The following is a 12,966-nucleotide window of genomic DNA, read 5'->3' as shown; positions in this document are numbered from 1 at the left end:
CAGCAGCAGCCATGTGCTGCCTGTGCCCATGTGGCTGCTCTCATCTCTGAAGCTGTTGTATTGGATCTGAGTGGGATTGGAGTGTTTGATAGTCCAGTGAATTCACTAGGATCAAGTGAGGCCTGCGAGGTGGCTCTTCATCCCAACATGCCCCTCAGTCCCTGGTGTGCTGGACATCATAGGATCCCAGCCTGGTTTGGGTTGGAAGGGACCTTAAAGCTCCTCCAGCTCCAACCCCTGCCACGGGCAGGGACCCCTTCCACTGGAGCAGCTTGCTCCAAGCCCCTGTGTCCAACCTGGCCTTGAGCACTGCCAGGGATGGGGCAGCCACAGCTTCTCTGGGCACCCTGTGCCAGCGCCTCAGCACCCTCACAGGGAAGAGCTTCTGCCTAAGAGCTCAGCTCAGTCTCCCTGGGGTAGGCTTGTGATGCTTTTCCCATCCGTAAAACAGAGGGATTATCTTTACAAAGTTCTAAGGCTTGACTTGGTGCTAGAAGCCTTTAGCTGGAAGTGTAGAAATGCAGGATGTTGGTTTTTAAATGTGCAGCTTACCTTCACTGGTAAGACACGGCAAGTTACACAAGTCCAGATGTTCACTGTTTCATGTGCTCTGGGTTCTGGCTTCATTCCTTGAGATCATGGGTGAGCCTGATGAATAGAAATCAAAAACTTCTTCTAGAAGCACTTTGTAACATGTGAACTGTTTGTGATCAAAGCCAGTGTGACTCCCAGTGTCCAGCACCCCTTCTTTGGACTTCCGATAGCAGCACTGGACTTTGAAAGTGTGATCTGTAACATTTCATGTGTTCTCTTTCTCCGTTTTTAGCTTAGGTGAATGTGTCCTGTCCCAGTCTATGCAGTCGTGAGAAAACTACAATATGGTGTCTGTTGTACGGACAGGCTGCTCCTTGCTGGGAAAAAATCCACTTTTGAATAAACAAATCCCCTTTGACAACCTGCCACTGGCTTCTCCAGAGCAAAACACTGGGTAGGAAAGTCTCTCTTTGATGAACTTGCCTTTTTTTGTTGCATGGCTGTGCAAGAGCGGAGCAGTTGGAGCTGCAGTTTCAGGCCTAGTTTCAGAGTGCGGGTGAGTGGAGGAGAGTAGGCAAGGGACTAAAAGGGACTCGGAGCCCTCCATGAGCATCCTGCAGTGTCAGCTTTGTCACCCTGAGAGCCCATCACTGGGTCAGGTTCCTCCCAGCCGTGGTGTGGCTGTGCCTTACTGAGCAAACACGCTGGGGGAAGCTCTGCTCTGCTGTTTTGTGCAGCTGCTTTATGGTTTTGAATGAGACCAGGCCCTTAATATTTTGGCCTGAATTCACAATGCTTTTTCCTCTGTGCATGACAGACCCATGTGGTTACAGTCTCTTGCTCAGCCTCGGTAGGATCCATGCTCTCATGGGCTGCTGTCAGTCAGGTTCCTAATGGAACCTTGCCCCAGCAGATGTACTTTGCTTGGCTCTGGGCACGAGAGTGGGAAGGAGTGTGTTAGACTGAGTGCTAGAAGTTAAATTGTGTGGAAGGAAAATCAACCCAAACTGTTTTTCACTGCATTATCAGATCTTTGGGAAGGGTTGGCCAGTGTAGGCCATGGCTTCTGTTAACTGTAGATATCCCTGTGTGTTACAGCACCAGAGTGACAGAGACAGGATGAAATGGTTTTCTGCCTCTGCCACATGACATGACCTGTTGTGTAAGCTTTCAGCCACGTGTGTCTCAACAGATTGCTCTGTCAGTGGTTTTGTCCAGGGCTGTTAGATATAGGCCACCTCTGCAGATGAATTTCCAAGAATGCAGTCACTTGCCCACTTGCTTGCCTTGGGGAGACCTTAGAGCAGCCTTCCAATAGCTGAAGGGGCTGACAAGAGACCTGGAGAGGGGCTTTGGACAAGGGACAGGACAAGGGAATGGCTTTAACCTGCCCAAGGGGAGACTGAGATGAGCTCTTAGGCAGAAGCTCTTCCCTGTGAGGGTGCTGAGGCACTGGCACAGGGTGCCCAGAGAAGCTGTGGCTGCCCCATCCCTGGCAGTGTTGGATGGGGCTTGGAGCAACCAAGTCTTGGATTCTATGAACTCAATGTAAGAATGAGCCTGTGGTGCCTCTTGTAATGGTACATTGCAGGTCCAGATCAGGCAGAAGAGGAGCTCAGCTCTGTAATTACACAGCATGGTTAGACAGGTAGGTTTTAATCTTGCAGACACTTACACATCTGAGTAACAAGTATTAATATACTATAGCATTCAGTGTTACAGGGAGAGCTGCTTGGCAGTGACATAGTGGGTCAGATGCTGCTGTGCCTTGGGCATAGGGTTGCACATCTAAGCCCTGGATGTGCAGGTAGGTGCCTCCATCTGGGAATGCCTCTTGGTAAGACTGTGCAGGTCTCTTCTAATGGTTGAGTGTGGGTGCAGTTTTGCTGGCAAAATAAGCCCTGTTGAGTGGAGCAAGCTGCTTCCATGGCATGAAGACCTCTCAGCTAAGGGCTCCCGCTGAGATGTGCTCCTCACAGCCCGCCTCAGCAGAGCAGAGAAGCCAGGAAGATGACGGTGGTGTGTTTTAATCAGCGGTTGCAGGTTTTTGGCCATGAGCATTTGATTTGTAGAAATAACCATTGATAGGATGATCGTGGCAGTTCCTTTGCATATTGAAAGCTATTAATTATATTAATAATATTAAATACTATTAATTTTGTATTGGAAGAGCTCATTTATGTACATCTTATACACAGATGGAACCTCTACAAATACTAACAGGCAGTTAGCACTTCTGTGCTGGTGTAGCTAATTCCGGTGCAGACAGGGCTTGGCTGTGTTGATATATGCTCGTGTAAATGTGGCTGTGCTGCACATCACGTAAGGATGTTGACCAAAGCCATGTTAATAGGAGCACATTTATGTTGGTATAACTTGGAATGGGCTTTGAATCATCTCAACAGAACTGTCATGCTCTAAAGGGTGCCTCTGTCAGGTGTAGCTTAAAAGATGCAAAAATTGTGGCTGGACCAGTAATCAGGTCATAGAATCATAGAATCCCAGCCTGGTTTGTGTTGGAAGGGACCTTAAAGCTCCTCCAGTTCCAACCCCTGCCACGGGCAGGGACCCCTTCCACTGGAGCAGCTTGCTCCAAGCCCCTGTGTCCAACCTGGCCTTGAGCACTGCCAGGGATGGGGCAGCCACAGCTTCTCTGGGCACCCTGTGCCAGCGCCTCAGCACCCTCACAGGGAAGAGCTTCTGCCTTACGTCTAACCTGAATCTTCCCTTCAGATTGAACCCATCACCCCCTTGTCCTGTCACTACAGTCCCTGATGCAGAGCCCCTCTCCAGCATCCTTGTAGCCCCCTTCAGACACTGGAAGCTGCTCTGAGGTCTCCACACAGCTTCTCTTCTCCAGGCTGAGCAGCCCCAACTTTCTCAGGTCCTTGAACTAATTCACTTATTTTTTACATTCTACTATTCCAGTGTCTCTTATTCCATGTGTTTGCATTTCTCTGTGTTTGGGGTTTTCTTTTTAACAGGGAACAAGCTATTTTGGGAACACAGAAGCAAAAAGCTGGAGCGTAGATCCAGGCAATGTGAGGCTGGACCACATCCCACCCTCTGCTTTGCCTGCCGGGTGAAAGGTGTGTGGTTGAGCACAACAGAGGAGGGCATGACTTCCAGAGCTGTGGGCAGGCACACTGGGAGGCATTTGGGCCTCCGTACCTGGCTCTGATGGAAGGTCACAGTCACAGTCCTGGGCTGTCAGGGCCTTTGGATGAAGTTGCTGCAAACCCCTTCAGTTTTCCTGAGGTCTGGATCCTCACTGTGCATTTGGGAGCGTGGGGCTCGGGCCTCTGGTCCCTGGGCAGGGCAGGTACTTGGTGCTGTGATACTCACTAGTCTGTGTATCTTCTCCACCTCTGAATTTGAATTGAGAGGGTGAATAATCACCCTCTTTGTGCTCGGATGATAACCTGTATATGTGTTACAAGCCAGAGGTGAGGCTGGTTCACCTTTGAGCCTTCATCCTTGCAGCTGGTAGTCCCTTTGCGAGCCATCATGCTCATTTTCATCAGCCCCCATGAGCAGGTTTGTCTTTACCAGCTTCACTAGACCATTGGCTTAAGCTTTGAAAACCAAGGATACTCATTTTTTTTGGCTTTTGTACTTCAAGCCAGATGCCTCCAAGACTTCCTCTCTGCCGCTGCTTCTGCGTTTGAGTGGTTCTTAATCCCATGCCAGCAGGGTGTAAGTGTCTATAGCAACAGGACTATTGCAAGTGGTTTGCCTTTCTTAGCTACCCCTCGGAGCTTTCTGGAAGTAGTTGGCAGGCAAATGTTGAAAGCCCCTGGGGTAGGTGATAGGAAACCTGGGTGCAGAGGGATGGGTTTTGCTAAATGAAGATAGGACCCCCTCAAACAGCCCTTGGTTACCTCAAGAGGCAGATCAGAGTTAGTCACATCCTTGGGACCAGTGTAGGGCAAAACATAGCCATGTGTATGTGAAATGTGAGGATCTTCTGAGCTCTTCTGCAGTTCTCCTGTATCAAAGCTGGTGCTGCAGACAGCATGATGCAGCAAACACAACCACCATGGGCTGATTTTGACAGTGGGTTGCCTGCTGTTTCCTGTCCTCCCCATACTCCCGTGTGTAGTATTTACAATTAGGGCACTGTGTACGCATCTCTGGGGTTGTGTCTCCATGCTAGAAGTCCCAGAATCAGTCTGCCTTGAGGATTGTTTTCTAGAGCATCCATATTCATTGCAGCCATATGGGCCACTAATAAGCCCTGAAAGATGCAGTGAGATCCCATTTTGTCTACCCTGCCTGATGGAGTGGTGGAATTTAACCTAAATTGGATTCTTCAGTGAGAGGTACTCTGACCACATCACCTTCTGCACAGGCAACCTGCCAGACATGCAAGCAGGGATTTGCTTTGCCTTTACAAAAGAGTCTGTCCCTAATTCCTGCCTCTCTGCACCGCAGTCAGCTGTGAGGTCTTGGACTGCAGTGGCATGTTCATGCTGAGCATGACAGAATGGATCATAGAGAGGAGCAATGCCCTGGTCAGTTGTGGAGCTCCTGATAAGAAGCAGTCATGGGGCTGAGCTGTTGTGGTTTCTTACCAAGATGATGGGCTTGCTAAATTATCACTCTGTCCACCAGAAGTGTTGGAGATAGCAGTTCCCTGCCCTAAGGGAGGTTTCTCGGTCCCGTTTTATGTCCTTGCTACCTCCTTGGTAACATCCTTGGTGAGGCTGTGGAGCCCTGTTGGTCTGTGTTCTGGTTTCTAGCCTTTCTTGCTTTAGTAACACTTTGAAAACCCAAAGCAGCAGGATTTTGGTACTAACATGATGGTTTAAAAGAAGGAAATCTGGTACAACAGATCCTCACCAGCACTTGTAAGATATGGTCATGGCTGGAGATGGGAAGGGTGAACAGCAGGTTGTGATACCTCATAGTCTTGCAACTGGCATTGTTTTCATCATAGAAGCTGAGAGATAATCTTACGTTACTGCCACATTGATGGTGTGTAATGTTGCTTATTTTCCTTACTGTTTTCCTGTTGTGGATTATGACAAGGCAGGTTAGGCTGAGGCTCTCTATCCACTGAAGCCAGGCCAATGCAGACAGCATGGTTGCTCTCCTTTGTGGGGAAATAACTATTTCAGTGTTCAGCAGCTCCAGCTGCTTTGCAAGAGCTGTGATACCACCAGCCTATCCTTACAGCATGGATCCACTGACCTGCTCCTGGTCCTGCTCATCTGCATGTTTAGAAGGGGGAGAAAAGGGTATTTTATACCCCAAAAATGCAGGTATGTGTGAAAATAACTGAGAGGCTGCAAGACCCATGAACCTGCTGTTGCTCTGCAGTGTGGTTTGTGGGATCCTGTCAGCTGGGTTGGCATTTTGTGGCTTTTCTGTAAAGGTGACAGTGATACAATGTGATGTGCTGACATGGGTTTCCTTCCACGCTTCACCACGACGCTGCAGACTAGTCTGACAGTGTAAAAGCCACCTGTAGATGCTCTGTGGGTAAGAAGAGGAGAAATCCTTTTCAGATTTTGGGCTTACAGCTTCCTGCTGTCCCAGCCTCTGGTGAAACGAAGACCCAAGTGCACTATGTGTAGCTGGAGCTGAAAGCCTCAGTGAGCTCCTCCACAAGGATTCTGACCCAGCTGGCAAGTACAATCAAAGTAATTCACCTCACCTTCTCTCCCAGACCTCTGAGAGGTGTTGAAGACTGAGGACATGTAAGACACGTCCTCAGGCACCTGCGTTTTGTGGCACATGGAGCGTGAAGAGTGGGTACCAGGCCTGGGGCTGATCCTCCTTCCAGTTGGTCTCCCCTTTTGTGTAGATACTGGGCTCAAAATCTGTTTTCTTTTCAAGCTGGTGTGACTGGAGAGGCTCAGTCTGTGGGGTTTGGTCATCATTATACAAATACATCCCTTCCTGCGACCAGTGGTCATGTCATGTTCAATGAAGCAAGAAGCCTCTGTGCTCTGTTCTTTGTGAGCTGCTGGTAGCACGTTTCCAAGTCATTCTGCTGCCTTCTCTTATCTAAATGGGGTTGTTTAGACCTCCGGCAGCCTGCCTAGATGGGGTGGCATCTATGCTGTGTATGGTGGTGGAGCTGCCCCAAGCTCCATGAACCTGGGACACTTCTGCAGCACGAGAGAAAGCTTCATCGTCTCCAGGGGTCTTGGATTTCCTGTGCTTGAGGAGCTTGTTGGTACATTGTTTACTTCTGTGCCCATGGTTAACACCTTGACATGAAGGATGCAGCATCCTATAGGTCTCCTTCCTCTAGCAGCAGAGGCAGAATGATTTGTGCAGCACTATCTGTTCTGTTGGTACTTTTAGGCTGTTCCCATGACTTATGTGAGAACCCATGGATAAACAGTGAAGGTACAAGAGTTTTAGGTTCTGCAGTAGAAACAGAATGGTTTGTGTTGGAAGGGACCTTAAAGCTCCTCCAGCTCCAACCCCTGCCACGGGCAGGGACCCCTTCCACTGGAGCAGCTTGCTCCAGGCTCCTGTGTCCAACCTGGCCTTGAGCACTGCCAGGGATGGGGCAGCCACAGCTTCTCTGAGCACCCTGTGCCAGTGTCTAGTTCCAGTATTCCAGCACTAGACAGAAAGCTGCATTCCAGCTGAGTGTTCTCCTGCAAATGATGCAGGCAATTCTTAGCTCTTCACATACAAATGAGTCTTTAATGGGAGTCTGCACTGGGAGCATAAAATGCCTACACAGGTCTTCAGCAGAGGCTGATTTTTCTCTCTGTTGCGCTGTGTTGGCACCACTGGATTTCGCAGCATCACCTCTGTGTCACAGTGAAATGTGCAAGAGAAGCCTTTGGCTCATCTACTTGGATCATACTTAGTCCATGAAAAAGCAAAGCAGTGTCTTTTTGGGGATGAGATGATTAACTGTATTCCCAGAGTGTAGAGGTCACAGCAGGGACAGCAGAAAGGTGTCATCAGTTTGCTGTCATGGTGCTGTTAAACACGCTTCCGTTGGGTATTCTGAGGGTCCCAGTGAACAGCAAAGTGGGTCCCAGCGAGCCAGGAATGGAGGCCAGAGGCTGTTCTGCTTCTTCCCTAAAAGTACCTGTTTGAAGGAGGAGGGCTTTGCTTCCTCCTCTCTCATCATCATCCTCCTCCTCCTGCTGCAAGTTTCATCCTCCCGATGACAAATGAGGAGTGTCGGAGATGGATCTCACCCCATCACACACCATCTCGGGCTCAGTAAAATAGCAGTACCCCACCACCCAGCTCTGCAGGAATCTCCCTGTGTCCTGGCTGCTTGCTCAGGCAGGTTGAAGGCTGGGGGAGTTGTTAAATGATGATATTTTCAAATTGGAGAGCAGCTTTGATTTATTGACCTGCTGCCTCTCGGAATCGAGCTGTCTGGGCTGGCATCTGCAGATAAGAGGCTGTCGAGTAATTGCTTATTATTGACTGATTGCCAGCTTGGGCTGTTTGCTTGAAGAAGAATCAATAGCAGTCAATCTTCAAAGGCGAAGCTCTCCGGGAGTATGACTGGTGTCCAAATTGGGAATGACAGGTCAGGATAACTCCATATCTGAGATCCCAACTTCATGTTTGGGTGTAATCCTGTAATGGAGGAGGAAGTGCAGGACATGATCTTCCTGCGTCAGGGTTTTTTCACATGCTCTAAAGCCTGGGCTTTTCCTTTGCAGGACAGATCCCACCCTGGCTCCAAACCTTCCACCCAGGGCTTGGAGCAGCCTCAGCACCACCTGAGATCAGTGGGAGGCGAGGGCAGGATGACTGCAGGCATCATTCATTAGGTCTCAAAGGATAGAGCAGGGAGGGCTGGATGAACAGCCTGTGCCGTGACACATCCAAACCAACCAGTTTGGATGCTTTATAAATAAAACAAAGCATCTATTTTAATGCATGGTAACAGAGATTTCCTTTCTGTGGGTGATTCTATTTAGGTGACAACAGAACAAAATATCCAGTGTCACCATAGGCTTTATCACTCCTTACGGAGCCTGTCGCTATGGTGAGCGTTCGTTTTCAAGAGCAGACATAGCCCTTAGTTAACACTCTCATGGCACGTTGCCTTTTTTTGTGGATTCGCCAAAAAAAGGGAGGCTTCCTGGCATCAAAGGTGTTCAAGACTTGGTGTGTGTAAAGAAGAGATGTTCAGGTGTTTGCAATGGCCGGGGTGACGTCTGGTGCCTGGATGCGAGGAGTGATCTCAGCCCTTGGGCTGGAGCCTGCTCCGGCATTCCCAGCGCTCACTCCGGGGCTGCAGTCTGGTCTCCAAGAGTCCCGGGCTCAAGCAGGGCTTCAGACTTGAAATAAGAGCCTTTCGTGGGGGAGGGGGAGCTCGGGTCTCCATCAGCTACAAAGAGCAATTAAGCACCAGGACATAAAATAGATAAATGGGAAGGGGAAGGCAGAACCCTGGGAATGTGGGAAGAAGAAAAGGGAAATGGAAGAATCTGATTGGAAAGTATAAATATTTAGTGCTTCGCTTTGGAGCTTTGATTTCACCCTGGTTTTGGGGTGAGGGAGAAACCCCTCCAACAGAGCACTTTAACTGCAGTGGTCCTGGAGGGAATGGACACGATTACTTGAACAGCCTTGTTCAGACGCTGGATTTGTTGTCTATAGCAAATCCTCATTTGCATGGGTCCTTAATCTGTGGAGTTAAACGTGTCTCTGGATCTGTTACCTCCCATGGTACCGAGTTGGGAACTAGGCTTTTAAAGCTATTCCTCTTTATTGGAATGTTTTCCCTCCCCTCCCCCCCTGCACCCCAAATGATCTTCCTGTTTTTTCCTTTAAAGCAAAGAGGAGCCAAGGAGTGACACAAAAGAGCAATCTGCCAGCGAGAAGCTGCTGTTTGTGACCCCGGGGCCGGTGGGTGAACTGTCCACCAGCCTGGCGAGGAAAGCCAAGATCAGCCATTTCAAACGTGTGTCGCAGGGAAGCCACTGACCCCCCCTCTTCCTGAAAGGGCACATGAACGTGAAACCTTTAAACCTCGTTGGAGGTGGAGGCTTGGGCAAAAAGCCTTTCTGGAGCTCTGGGAAGGGCTGAGCCCTGGTTTTGGGGGCTCTTTCACTCTGCCTCCCGTCCTGAAATGGCATTTCCTCGTGTCTGCAGCAGCCCTTCATTTCATGAAATGGATGCAACTGCTGCAAAAAGATCTCGCGTGAGCATGCTCACTGGAAGATTAATCCTTTAGAGGGAGTTGGAGAGTTAAGCTACTGTAATTTCTCTGCAGTTGGCTGCAGTAAACAACTGCTCTAAAGACACGAGGAAAAAAATTGACGGAGGTATATGGGATTAATGTACCTATCTTTTTGTGTTTCTCCTTGCAGGTTGAGGGTTTGATACAGGTTTTGTTTTCTCGGAAGCGCTGGGGTAGAGGGAGCTGTGTAATGATTTTATGGGTGACCTTCATGTTGTGGTTTCTTTTTTCTTTTCCTCCAGGCCAAAGTAATCCTATTTCCGTGCAAGGCCATACTGGGGCACGGGCTGACTTTCTAGAGCTGGGGTAGAGCACCAGGGTGGCTTCGTGTTGAGTGAAATGCTTGTACGAGGTGAGGCCTGCTGCACGTTGAGCTCTGTTGGCAGCAGGGGGCTGAGAACACCTTAGTCCTGTTTAGTTGTGATCAAAACCTACTGGGAGCATCTCTCAATGCTTTTGTTGGGAAGAAAATGTGAAGGGATTAGCTTGGATTGCCTACAGAATAATAGTGCCTTGTTTTGATTTTGCTCCCCCTCCTCCCCATGCCTGAGGAGCTGCAAACCTGTGTCAGATGTGGGAAGGAGAATAATCGTTGAGATGTTTTGGCTTTGCTTTAAAGGACCATCACTTCTCACGTGTTGAGGAGAGGAAAAGCCAGCGAGGTAAGTGTTGCAGGCGCACGGATTGCGTCAAGGTGAACCCGAGCTCCTTCCTTCCCAGTCCCTGCTTTGTGGGTGCATCCTGGAGGAAGGAAAAACCTCTGTTCCTTCCAAGGGAGTGAGCAGTGTTTTATCTACTCACCCTCTGAAGGTGTGGGTGAAGGAGGAGGTGATTTACCACCTGCTCGGTGCTTTAGATGAGCTTCCATGTACTTAGAGTGGTAGAGAGCCAACCTGGAGCTGCCAGGACATCGGAGTACCCGATGCTTTGCTTTGTCTCCAGCTGCTCAGCCAGCGCTGAGCTTGGGCTGGGAGAGGCAGTGCTCACTAACCACAGCCTGCGTCCTTCCCTCCTAGAAACATCCAGCTAATCCTACGGGATGAGGAGGAAATGGAGGTGAACTGTCAGCAGAACTTGCCGGGCTGGGGGGGCGGGGAGGGCATGGTGTGAGTGCTATGTACCTAAGTGGAATGAATCGCTCCCCTTGAGCTGGAGCTGTTGGAGATCGCTCCTAGCAGGTCTCCAGGACTGTGTCCTAGTGGAAGAAGGGCACACCCTTCCTCCTTCGAGCAGGGAGTAGGAATAATAGTGCAACTCTGCCTGTGCTACTGAAAATTCCTGTGTTGCATGGCTATGGCAGTGGTCCTGGTGTTAAATTTATATCCAACAGCATGTATTGGGAAGTGGCTCCATGTTTTCTTGGAGTGGTGTGAAGAAGGGAATAATAACTCCATGATTTTGCACGTCCGTGGCTCCCACTGGACCCATCCCGTGGTGTCTGTCAGCTCACGTGCGATGGGTGCTGTTGCTGGTGGGGGACTGCTGAAGGGCAGTGCTATAGGCTTGGCTGAGCTCAAGGTACTGAGCATTGGAAGACAATTTTACCACCCCAATGTTGAGGGTTTTCGCTTAGTCCCTCCTTTTCCCCTCCTTTCCAGAAGCTCTGGCTGGCACAGCTTGTCTGTTCCCTGGATGGGTTTAGGGAACATTGGTGGCTGGGTGCGTAGGGGGAATAATTAGCTACCAAATGCAGAGATTGTTTCTTGCTGTTTCAGAATCATTGTAATTTCTGTTGAGGGTGGGTTAATTACATATTCGTTTTGATGGGTGTGAGGAAAATGATAGAGATACAGCAATATGAATCTGTGCAGAGAGGGATGTTGTTTTCAGGATGCTGTTTTGGAAATCGTGGGAACAAAGACTTGTCTCTTGGAGGACCGTGGCTGTCGGGATTCAGTTTCTCAGTGGTGGAGGAGTGTTTTCTATGTCATATTTTTATCTTACACCAGTGATGTATCTGTCACCATGACAAGGGGGGTTCAGTTTGGAGGAGAGCGATCAGATTCTGGTTAAAGTGCATTTGGTTGAAGGGTTGGGAAATAGTTCTCAGAAAAGCAAAGGTGAAAGCAAGAAAGTTGAGCCTTAAAATGTATGATCAAGGTGTAGCACAAATCTTGAACCTGAAGTAGGTGGGGAGCTGCTTTACCAGTGCAGGACCCAGAGGCCCCAGACTTGGTCCATGTGCTGGAGCAGGGGGCTTGTCCCCAGGTCCCATAGGGCAGGGCATCACTGTTGATCACTTTTGCAGGGTGTGACTTCAGGAGCCTGGGGATGTCATCTCAGTCTTTCCCAGCAGCCTCACTGGGAAAGGGAATCAAGTTCATCTCTACAATAGATTTGGATCAGCTTTAAACTTTTTCCTTTGGTCTCCCAATACCAGGGCTGGCATCTCTGGCACTAGAAAACAGTGAGAGGCTCAATGAAAGGACAGAGGTGACTCTGTTTCCTTAGTGCCCTGCCTTTTGTCTCAAAGCTAAAGAGTAAAGCCCTCCTCCTCTTATTTTAGAGTAAAATGGGATGAACAAGCTGTTTTCAGTGGCTGAGGAGAACCCTTAGCATGGAGCACCACGCTCTGGTCTTACCATGCCTTTGGTGTCCCCCAGATCGGAGCACTTTTAGTGAGAGCCTCAGCCCAGAGCTGCTCCCTCCTGTGCAAGGCTGCTCTTCGAGGGCATCCAGCTCCTCTCCAGAAAGCCTGGAACTGAGGAGTCCGAAAGGAAAAAGTAGCTACAACCAGGTTTCATTTCTACGTGGTTTAAGGCCTGTGGATGTGTTCATGGGCTCTGCGAATGACAGCTCTGGGACAGCTCTGCACGTCCCTGGTGAATGCCCCACCCCTGGCAGTGCTCAAGGCCAGGTTGGACACAGGGGCTTGGAGCAAGCTGCTCCAGTGGAAGGGGTCCCTGCCCGTGGCAGGGGTTGGAGCTGGATGAGCTTTAAGGTCCCTTCCAACACAAACCAGGCTGGGATTCTCTGTTGGTTCCTCTGCTTGGGCAGCTCACAGCCCACCAGTGTGGGTGCAGGCTCTGCTGTGAGCCCCAGCAGCCAAGGGTGCGGAGCTTGACTGCGGCTGCTGTGGGCTGTTTTCTGCGGAGAACAGGGGGTCAGTGGTGGAGGAAGCAGCCAGTGCTGTGGCTGGAGTCATCTGGGGAGAGCAGAGGTGGGTCCCACCCAAAACCGTGACCTTGGGTGTTAAACTCATCTATCCGTGTGGATGGGGCTGTGTCGACTGCGGTGCATGTGGGGAA

General features: G+C 49.8%; 1 protein-coding gene across 5 annotated transcripts in view; it reads left to right on the top strand.

The window, feature by feature from the left end:
• The window catches only part of EHMT1 (euchromatic histone lysine methyltransferase 1), a 115,369-nt gene that overhangs the window by 11,341 nt on the left and 91,062 nt on the right, over positions 1-12,966 (top strand). The window contains exons 1-2 of one of the 5 annotated variants that reach the window (XM_065695273.1): positions 9,742-9,803; positions 9,961-10,070. The exons of 2 other annotated variants lie outside the window; for them this stretch is intronic. The gene's annotated coding sequence lies outside the window, so the exon portion shown is untranslated. Of the gene's footprint in view, positions 1-9,711; positions 9,804-9,960; positions 10,071-10,275; positions 10,381-12,966 lie in introns of those variants that run through there. 2 more of the 5 variants (XM_065695269.1, XM_065695270.1) reach the window with 2 other exon arrangements.

This window comes from Lathamus discolor, chromosome 15, assembly GCF_037157495.1.
Source record: "Lathamus discolor isolate bLatDis1 chromosome 15, bLatDis1.hap1, whole genome shotgun sequence".
NCBI lineage: Eukaryota > Metazoa > Chordata > Aves > Psittaciformes > Psittacidae > Lathamus > Lathamus discolor.
Note: the sequence above shows the minus strand (reverse complement) of the source record. Positions and strands in the feature narration are given on the sequence as shown.